This window comes from Symphalangus syndactylus, chromosome 15, assembly GCF_028878055.3.
Source record: "Symphalangus syndactylus isolate Jambi chromosome 15, NHGRI_mSymSyn1-v2.1_pri, whole genome shotgun sequence".
In the NCBI taxonomy this organism is placed as follows: Eukaryota; Metazoa; Chordata; class Mammalia; order Primates; family Hylobatidae; genus Symphalangus; species Symphalangus syndactylus.
The window spans coordinates 63,839,809-63,851,243 of NC_072437.2; the positions used below are offsets into that span (position 1 = coordinate 63,839,809).

At 34.2% G+C, this 11,435-nt stretch overlaps 1 non-coding gene across 1 annotated transcript; it reads left to right on the top strand.

Moving 5' to 3' along the window:
- The first annotated feature begins 347 nt into the window (after positions 1-347).
- Positions 348-473, top strand: LOC129464269 (U6atac minor spliceosomal RNA). The gene has a single exon (XR_008651508.1). It is a non-coding gene; the product is annotated as a U6atac minor spliceosomal RNA (small nuclear RNA).
- The last annotated feature ends 10,962 nt before the right edge of the window (positions 474-11,435 follow it).

Here is an 11,435-nt window from a genome sequence, read left to right on the forward strand (position 1 = left end):
AGCAAGTGCAGGAAATTTTTGTTCTCCTTTATCTATTGCTATATGCCAATCGCTCAGAACATGGACTGGCCACATAGTAGGTACTAAAAAAATAATAGTTGAATGAACAAATATAAATGTGATTAATATTTCCTTAGCAAGCTTTGTTTATATAATCTGATTTTCCCTTTATTGAAAAAATGTTCATAATCTTGAGTTATTCAGTAACAACTCGAAGAGTATTGAATTTATTTCATGGTAAAATAAAGAAGTTATTTAAATCATACTTTTGAATTGTTTGTATAATGTACCTTTGGGAAGAAAACACTCAATACTTCTCCATGAATGTATAAAATACATGCAGAATTGTGTTGTATGAAAGGAGAGAAGGTTAGCACTCCCCTTGACAAGGATGGAAGAGGCCCTCGGGCCTGACAACACGCATACGGTTAAGGCATTGCCACCTACTTCGTGGCATGTAACCATCGTTTTTAGGCAATATTCAGGACATAGGCATGGGCAAGGACTTCATGTCTAAAACACCAAAAGCAATGGCAATGAAAGCCAAAATTGACAAATGGGATCTAATTAAACTAAAGAGCTTCTGCACAGGAAAAGAAACTACCATCAGAGTGAACAGGCAACCTACAGAATGGGAGAAAATTTTTGCAACCTACTCATCTGACAAAGAGCTAATATCCAGAATCTACAATGAACTCAAACAAATTTACAAGAAAAAAACAAACAACCCCATCAAAAAGTGGGCAAAGGACATGAACAGACACTTCTCAAAAGAAGACATTTATGCAGCCAAAAAACACATGAAGAAATGCTCATCATCACTGGCCATCAGAGAAATGCAAATCAAAACCACAATGAGATACCATCTCACACTAGTTAGAATGGCCATCATTAAAAATTCAGGAAACAACAGGAGCTGGAGAGGATGTGGAGAAATAGGAACACTTTTACACTGTTGGTGGGACTGTAAACTAGTTCAACCATTGTGGAAGTTGGTGTGGCGATTCCTCAGGGATCTAGAACTAGAAATACCATTTGACCCAGCCATCCCATTACTGGGTATATACCCAAAGGACTATAAATCATGCTGCTATAAAGACACATGCACACGTATGTTTATTGCGGCACTATTCACAATAGCAAAGAGTTGGAACCAACCCAAATGTCCAACAACGATAGACTGGATTAAGAAAATGTGGCACATATACACCATGGAATACTATGCAGCCATAAAAAATGATGAGTTCATGTCCTTTGTAGGGACATGGATGAAACTGGAAAACATCATTCTCAGTAAACTATCACAAGGACAAAAAACCAAACACCGCATGTTCTCACTCATAGGTGGGAATTGAACAATGAGAACTCATCGACACAGGAAGGGGAACATCACACTCCGGGGACTGCTGTGGGGTTGGGGGAGGGGGGAGGGATAGCATTAGGAGATATACCTAATGCTAAATGACGGGTTGATGGGTGCAGGAAATCAACATGGCACATGGATATATATGTGACAAGCCTGCACATTGTGCACATGTACCCTAAAACCTAAAGTATAATAATAAAATAAAATAAAAATACATGCAGAATTAACTTAGGTGGTAGCAGGAAGCCATATATCTTTGTATTAAAAATTATTGATCCTTTCATTGAATCTTAAAAACAGAGTTAGACTAGGAAGAAAATGGAAAGAACATCTGATATCCGTTATTAGATACTCATTTAACAATCGTGAGAAATAGCAATTCTCATTCACATTTCTGTCAGTATCCTGACAGTGGTCCTGTCTGACAATGCAGCCATGGGGAGACTTGTTTTGATCAAGTCTGTTGCTTTTTCTTTCAAAGTGAACTAGATAATGCACCTGTGTAACTTCACTTCTTAATCGGATCAGCAGGATCCCAAGGAAAGGAGTGTAATGCTTCTGTAAGTCGAGGTTTCCACGAAATAAGTGCTCTAATCCCTTTTCTTCTTCAAAAGAAGAAACTAGATATCCTCATTTTATGTCCCCTAAAGTTAGTAAAGCAGAGCAAAACTTTGAACAATGTCACTTGCTGTCCTTGTATTAGACCTGGCACACACAATTTTACCAGTAAAATAATCTTTCAAACAAATGGGCTACATTCAACTCCAAATCACAGAATTGTATAGAAAAAATATTTAGTCTAAATTATGTTCTTAAAACCTCACTAATAATCTTAGGTTGCAATTGCTTTGAAAATAATATGCTGGCAGTAAGGCTAGCCTCTGGACTAAATGATTAACGAAGCAAAATTTATCCCCTTTTTTTGGCTAACTTCTGTATTTGTACATCTCTTTCCAAAATGTTCATGTTTCTTTTTCCTCTTTCTCCCTGTATTAAAATTAGATTGTTCTAAATCAATAATTTTAAGTTAACCATTTACAAACATTTGGGATATTTTCATCATTATTGTGTTTTACAATAACATAATATGCTTTTTGTTATGCTACATTAACTATGGAGGCCATGGCAGAAAATGACAAAGTATTCTGGGGGTGAGGAAACTCTAAAGCATCTTCCTGATGTTCGTGATAGAGGAGAAAGTTTCAGAAAACAACAACAACAAACTACTACATTCAACCACTTTTATCCTCATGCAGAGTCATAAGTATACCTACCCCTTAATTAGGAAATGATTATGGTTTATAACTTCTTACTTGCCTTGTACATTTTTTTTTTTTTTTGAGACAAGAGTCTCACTCTTTCACCCAGGCTGGAGTGCAATGGCATGATCTCAGCTCACTGCAACCTTCACTTCTTGAGTTCAAGCCATTCTCTTGCCTCAGCCTCCCAAGTAGCTGGGATTACAGGCATGTGCCACCACGCCCAGCTAATTTTTGCATTTTTAGTAGAGACAGGGTTTCACCATGCTGTCAAGGCTGATTTCGAACTCCTGACCTCATGATCTGCCCGCCTCAGCCTCCCAAAGTGCTGGGATTACAGGCGTGAGCCACCGCTCCTGGCCAGATCTTGTTTTATACATTAGTCATCAGGAAAAGTGTTAAGGATTTTGGAAAACTTAGGAAAACTTGAGTGGAAAAGAAAGAAATCTGAACATTCAACTAAGATCACAACACCCAAAAGGAGATTAAGATTCTTATTTCGTGTATAAGGGACATATTAATTTAAGTGAAAGATAAGGCTCTTACAGTGTATTCTAACTTCCCAAAGCTTTAATTTCCAGAATATTCATTACTGTTTCATCAGTTTTCAACCTTCATTAATGATTAATACAATCATCTTTGTTCTTTTGCACATGACCAACTGCATTAACTTAAAAATACTTTGGATCCTTCACAAGTCAATCTTTACCACAAAGTAACTGACCTCCTTCAACATAATTGTTATAATTTCTAGTTTGTGTATCTCAATTCCTATAGATGCCATACACCTGTATCTTTATAGTTACATGTTAAAAACAATGATAAAAAACATTTTAGTATTTTAGTAAGTAAAATTATCATTTTACAAAGGCAAAGTTTCAGCTACAGACATTTGCTGAAACACTTTATTACCAGGATGCATTAAACGACTTCTTTCTAATTTGTGTACATTTCCAAGTTGCTTATATGTGTTTGCACCACACCAAAATACATATTTCAGTAAAAAATAAATCAGTGCATGTCACTGTCAGTATTAATAAATTATTAGCAAATGTTTTTATGTAAAATATTTGTTTGCAGCACTTGTCATTGGGTATCTACTCTGCACTAGAAACTACGTTATGTATTGAGGTTAACAGGATGACCTGAAGAAATATAACAGTAGAGCCAGGCTTGTGACTAGTGATAAGTTAATAAGTGAGGAAAATTTTTACTTGTATTTTTTTTCTGTTTTTGTATCTTGCCTTGAATATCATATTTTAAGAGAAAAGTAAAGGGGTGAACAGCTAAGAGGTTTAGTAATCATATATACTGTATTGGTAATATGTGTTGGATACATAATAAAGTAACAGATCCCTTCTAGAAAATAACTTCAAATCTCATTGATTCCACTATTTTTAACATAAAATTGGGTAAGACACTGAACTACATATAAATATGAGGTTTATCCAGCTTTTTGCCTTCAAATAATGTATAGACCAGTAAGTAAGAAACCATGATTATATAAACAGTATAAGAATTGATGTGACAAATAGCCTCAGGTAAAAAAATCAAGGCTTTAGTTAAAAGCCCTCAATTATTTTATAGAATCTGAGTTAGAATAAGGATATAGATGTTAAGACATTAGAAATGTCATTAATATTTATACTTGATTACTATCATACTGGCCTTTAAGTTAAAAAAGAAAGATCTATACTTAATCAAAATATGAGAGGAATTTTCTGTAAGATTAAAGTGAACAGTCACCCTACTTTAACCTTCTCTTAAACATGAAGCCCAGTTAAGGCAACAATATATCTTTATGGATACTGGAAAACTTTGTCCCTGTTTTGAACAAAATATTACATTTCCTTTAAAATATCCATTTTTGGTCACTGCATCTTATTTATTGTTGTAAAAAAAGTTTTCAAGAATAAGTTTTAGTTATCTATTGTAAGACATGGTCAACACAGTTAATAACAATGTATTTTTGAAAAGTGTTTAAATAGGTTTTAAACATTCTAACCACAGAAAAGATAAGTTGGTAATATCTCCAAGCTAATAGATATATTAGCTTTACTGAATCTTTCTGTTATGAATGCACAGATCCAACATCACACTGTATTTCATAAATATACATGATTATTAATTGTCAATCAAAAATTTGAAAAAGTCAGCATCTATTATATTTGAGATTAGTTTCTTCTAATGAGCTTATCTCTTTGGAGGATTATTTACAATTCAAACTGTAACTAAATGAATACATCTTTAAAAAATTACATTATTCTTCTGAATCAATAATGGGACCCTTTGGACCAGTGACCATATACGCACATTGCACATGAAATTAACAGAAGAAAAGGGAGGAGGTGGGGGTGAAGAAAGAGGGAGACTCTTCCTGCTATGTATAACATTCTACAACATTTCTTGAAAACATGTAAGAATAGCATTAGAAATGTAATTACATATCATAGCTCTCTTTAGTGAGAAATAGTCAAAGGCATCTGAGTCCTAAGAAACTAGTGGGAAACAATAAATGTCACCAAGAGTGGTAACATGTACATCACACATTGTCAAGACTCCGAAGAAAATAGTATAGTGTTTAAATTTTAGTCACATTTTGCATTATTAAAAGCTGTGCAAATTACGAAATGACCAATATACAGAACTTTTTTTTGTTGCTCACTTGACAGACATTTAAAAACAGTTATAACATTGACTCTTTGAAGAATCCAGACTTGCTGATTTGTTGAATGCCCCAATAGCTGATTTTGCTTCGTGTTACCTCATGATCAATTTCACATTAAACACCTCAGGCCAGAATACTACAATAGGTGTTTCTTTGCGCCTGTTGCTACGTGACCTTAGATGGCAAATAGTGTTAGTTTATTCTGTGATATCACTAGGTTTTGTGTCCCCATCCAAGTTTCATCTTGAATTTTATCTCCCTAATCCCCATAATCCTCAAATGTCAAGGGAGAGACCAGGTGGAGGTAATTGAATCATGGGGGTAATTTCTCCCATATTGTTCTCATGATAGTGAGTGAGTTCTCACAAGATCTGATGGTTTTATAAGGGAATCTTCCCTCCTTGCTTGGCACTTCTTCTTCCTGCTGCCTTGTGAAGAAGGTGTCTTGCTTCCCCCTCATCTTCCACCACCATGATTGTGAGTTTCCTGAGGCCTCCCCAGCCATGTGGAACTGTGAGACAATTAAACCTCTTTCTTTTATAAATTACCCAATCTTGGACAGTTCTTTATAGTAATATAAAAACAGACTAATACAATTGATATGGTCTGGCTCTGTGTACCCAACCAAATCTCTCATTTTGAATTGTAATCTGAATTTTAACCCCCATGTATTGGGGGAGGGTCCTTGTGGGAGGTGATCCGGTTCTCCCATGCCATTCTCATGATAGTGAGTTCTCATGAGATCTGATGATTTTATAAAGGGCTTTCCCCACTTTGCTCTTCACTCTTTCTCTCTACCGCCGCCCTGTGAAGAGATGCCTTCTGCCACGATTGTAAGTCTCCTGAGGCCTCCCCAGCCATAAGGAACTGTGAGTCAATTAAGCCTCTTTTCTTTATAAATTACTCAGTTTTTGGTATTTCTTCATAGCAGCAATGGTTTTGTCCACATACAAAAAAAGGAGGTTTATTTTAGAATTTGTGAAAGTAAAGTATAATGAGGCAAAGCAAAGTCACACATAATCTCATTACCCAGATTTTACACATATCTGTTAGAATTGTTTTACTTACAGGTGACAGATATATGATCTGAATCAGCATAAGCACAGAAAAAAAATATGTGAAAATTGTGTTGGGTTTTACAGCAAGAAAGTCAGAAAATGCAGGAACTCAGCAACAGGCGAAGCCAGACATTCTAATGCAAAGAGGCCTCTCCCTAACTTTCATCCTCCTTTCCTCACGTGGCTTTAGTCTGTGTCCACTCCTGTAATTGGATAAACTCTTCTGTGATTCACAGAGCTGGAAACAATATTTTTTAGATTCAATCACAAGAAATAAATGAGTTCATCAAATCCAACAATGCCAAGAATGGGGGCTGAACTGTTTTAGATTTCAAACGCACACAGTTGGAACAATTGTCTGTATCTAAGTCAGTGTCAGGGTACTGTTCTAACTTGGAGAGGCTGACGGTAGCAGTGTACTTAGAGGAAAAGAACTTAGAAAAAGGTGCTGAAGGGAAAAACCCTCCACAAACATTCTTAACATCTTGAAGTTTTGTCTTTTCTGCTATAAGTCATGTTTTTTGTTTGTTTTTGTTTTATAGTTGAAACTCAGAAGTGATCTAGTTATTAAAAGGAAGTAATAGGGTGGTATACAGAGGAAGTCTTGTTTGCTCATGCCTCCAAATTTTCTAGCACACTAATGTTTTAAAGATATCAGGAACGAAGTTTCTTGTTTGTTTGTTTGTTTTTTTATAGAGTTTATCAAAGTTGTCAAAGGCTTAACAATATCAGGACAACTGATTAAAAAGTTGAAAATCATAAAGAACTGTTTTATTTTTATAGAAGTAGTGATTGGTATTAAGGTTTCAAAAATACCATACTTTCATATTAAGAAGTCTGGGAAAGCTAAAAATGCTAAGAAAAAAATTATAAAGATGTATCCCTATATTAAAAAAGTGAATGTGTTTCAGGATTTTTATTTCAAAGGAGGAAATAAGATTTCAATTTTCAAGACTGCAAGGGATCTACTCACTATAATGCTAGATAAAATGCCAGGAAACATTTAACTTTTTTTTTTAAATTAGTGTGCTATTGTTTCTTTGGTGCTTTAATTACAGGATTTCATAGAATTTAAGCAGACTGGACCTTTCTCTGATTTTTCCATATATACCATTACTTCTAGCATGTAATTTTGTACAATGATTTCTCAGAAACACATAAATGGCATATCAGCAGAAATGCCTGTATATGCATTTCTGCTATTCTTTTTCTGTTGATGTGTACACACACACATGCACCACATATATACATATATACATATATGTACATGTATATTCCCACCAATGTTTTTAAAAACTCATTTAAATGTATATACTCATATTATGTTCTCAATTGTTTCCCCTCCAAAATTCGTATGTTGAAGTCCTCATCCCCAGGATGTATTTGGAGATAAAGTCTTTACAGAGGAAATGATTTTAAAATAATTTCAGTAGAGTGGGCTCTAATTCAATGAGTGGTGTCTTTATAAGAATAGGAAATCTGAACACAAACATGCACAATGGGAAGAAAGTAGGAAGACACAGGGAGAAGATGGCCATCTTTAAGCCAAGAGAAGAAGCTGGGAACAAATACTTCCTTTATGACCCTCAGAAGGAAACAACCCTGTCAGCAGCTTGATCTCTGACTTCTAGCCTCCAGAAGTGTCAGAAAATAAATTTCAGTTTTTTAAGCTTCTCAATCTTTTATACTTTCTATTATGCTAAGATGTAGGCAGCCCTAGAAAACCAATACAAATCACATACCTAATTTATATTTATTTATTTATTTTTAAATCAATTGAACAACTTGTCTGTCAGATGTATTTAACTGAATAATTTGTTCCTGGATATTTGTACTAAAACATACTAAAATAAAAAGTCAGAACATCATATTAGTTAACAGGAAATTGTTCTGATACATGCAGTAAAAGAGAATTGGAAGCATTATTTCCAAGTCAATCAGATCACACAAATTTGGCCAAATATGAATCCAACATATCATGACACACTCCTCTCACGGCTTTGCACTGCATTTTTCATTTCATCTTGTTAGCATTCAGTGTTTTGGGTATGCCATCACTCTCAGTAGCATTCAATATTTTGGGTGTGCACACCAAGAGATGACACAAAATGGAAGTCGGTTATTATGGTTGACTTGAACATCTTTGAAACCAAGAGGAGACTGAATGTTATTATACAAGATGGATGAAATCAGAGTAGGTTTGAAGTATTCACAATAATAGGCTGCAATGTATCTTGAAATAAATGTCTATTGATCGAAATGAAATAAAAATTGCCTCAATATTAAACCACTAAAATGATTAAATTTGCATTTGTCCCACAGGTTTTATTACAATTGAGAAATTTGAGCTGCAAGGACAATTTTTGAATTGAAGAATCAAGAATCAATCAAAGAATTGTACCTATAAAGATAATTTGTTCAATTGTTCTTTTTTTTTTGGTCATATGCCTTTTTACTGTAAATTCTCTATTGTTATCAGTTATTTTTTGCTTGTCCCAAAAAAGGAATTAAACAATAATACCCCCAATTTTTCCCACCTTTTTATTATTGACCATGGAACCTTGAATTATGTGAGTCATGTAGTCAAAAATAACTTAAAATCTCTTTGGAAGTTATATTGACCACATGACACTTGAGAAGCAGGCTTGGCTCTATCTCAAATCAGACTCAGAGAAAGACTCTGTCACAGAGAATTTTATAGATAATTCCCTTATTGGATTTCCAATGTCTGTTCCTTCATATAACTATCATGACATATGTCTTGTAATAAACAAATAGACTTATCAACTAAAGTGGGAAGATAGAAAGTTTTTCATGAAGGCCTTTTCCAGCACCATTATGTTAGGGCTTCCTGACAATCGAACTTCAGATAAAATGTGTAAAGTGCTTATGTTAGAATTATCCTAGACTTATTTACTCCAATTGTGAGTTTTTGCCTAGACTCTGTAGCTACGCTGTTGCCTCTTTTTTCAATCTCAAAACCCAACTCCTCCCAGGTCCTCATGAATTATTTGACCTCTCAGTCGGTATCCTTCCAATGAACTTTCTTTTTGCTTAGAACAGCCATGTTGGATGTCTGTTGCTAGCAAGTAAAAATGCTGACAATATTAGGTTGGTGCAAAAGTAATTGTGGTTTTGCCATTAAAAGTAAACAAAGGTAAAATTGCAATTACTTTTGCACCAACCTAATAGTCGACTGCTGAAGCTGCATTTCTGGAGGTTGGGGAACTGTTAAATGTGCCAAGTTTTAGACAGTCTGCTGTGGATTAAGACTTTGCACATAATATGAATACCTTGGAAACAGGCCATAGAACTTCTACAAGGTTTCAGGGAGATTAAAAGGGGATATGGGAGGATACCAAGGAGAAACATTATCTGCTTCACAATTTTGTCTAAAATGACCTTAAGTACATAAACCAAGCAGAAATATTAAAACAAATTGAGCACAAGGGGCAGAAAAAGCTGGAAAAAATCAGAAACAGATGGTTCTGTGAAGAAATCCCCCAACTAAGGTCATGTACCTGAGTTCAATAGACCACTGGGCAAATGACCAAATGCCAGGCAGATTGCACTGTCTTTGATAATTAAGGCTAATTAAATTGTCCTTTCATATAAGTCCAATGTTGGAGCATTTAGTATATGTTATAGATAAATCTTATTTTATTGGGAACATTTATGTAACAAATATTTACTGATCACATCCTATGTAAAAATTATAGTATTTTCCCTTAAGTATTGGTTTATCAATAGCTTAGGGTAAATTTGAATTGAAAAATTATAGATTTTCTTGACCTCTAAGTATTACTAGAGATTTTTAATTCTGACATATACATATACATACACAAAGATATTGACCGAAGTAAAATGTTGTCTTTCTTTACAATATTTGCTATTCAGGTGTATTTTTTAAAGGTTTCTCTACATTTACAACTTAGAAACTAATTACAGAGGATTGTATGTTCTTAAATCAACCATAGCCTCATTTGCCCATAAACATAAAATTAACCTTTTTCTAAATATTCAGTGTTTTCTTGTCTTATATACATCTGTATTTACTCCACTACATTGTTTGAGATCGTTTTGACAGTCTGCATTCAAAATAATGGGATTAAAGTTTGTACTTTTTCACCCACAAATGCTTGTTTCCTGTCTTGTATTCATAGATAAATTTCTTGAAATGATTGTTTTTGTATGAAAATTAAGTGTAATGTGTTTGCATCTCAGAAGACTGACTGACTTTCACACATTGTGTTTTATCTTTGTGGGAAATAAAATAAAACTTCATTAAAATATTTTCATGATGAGCTTTATTAGAGATGGATTTCCCCATTTCAGGGGCATATGCATTTCTACTTCATATATGTAGCTCATATAAAAAGCTGATTATAAGAACACACTCTGGATGTGCCGCATTTTTACTATAAGAACGGGAAGCTATTTTAAGAATTTGCTTATTTTTGTTTTGTTTGAGAAAATAAAAACTGCTTGTATTACTTATTTAAATTATTTATATCAATTGTTTTATGCATTAAATATAGATTGATGTTTCCTGGCACATTCAATAAATGTTCAAGAAATGTTTATATATTTACTTTTAAAATAACTACTTAACTATCTTCTCTTTTTGGGCCCTTCATATCTTTGTTCTTTTGCAGAATAGTTTGACACAAGGAATCTATTATAGTAACTCAAATAGAAAAACCTGATAAAAACTCATATATACAAAAAACACTTGGGCATATACAAGCTTTGCTTTAACTCATACAAACACACGCACATGCACATAAATAGTATTTTTCAATATAGCCAACATGCATTTATGAAATTTTGATACATGCGTTTGCTTAACAAGACTACATTTTTCCAGCCTTTTAATGTCTTCATTCTGTTCTTTTAGTAAAAGGTTTCATATACGTTTGAGCTTTTTCTTAGGTGCGCATTCAGTATCTATCACTCAGCTGCTACTTCTGCCCATCTTACACTGAAACTGAATGTCCTCTGGAGTAATGGTCGGCTATTCTACTTGATAGTGGTTGAACATCATAATTAATCAGGCAATGCTTGCTATCCACAGGGCACACAGT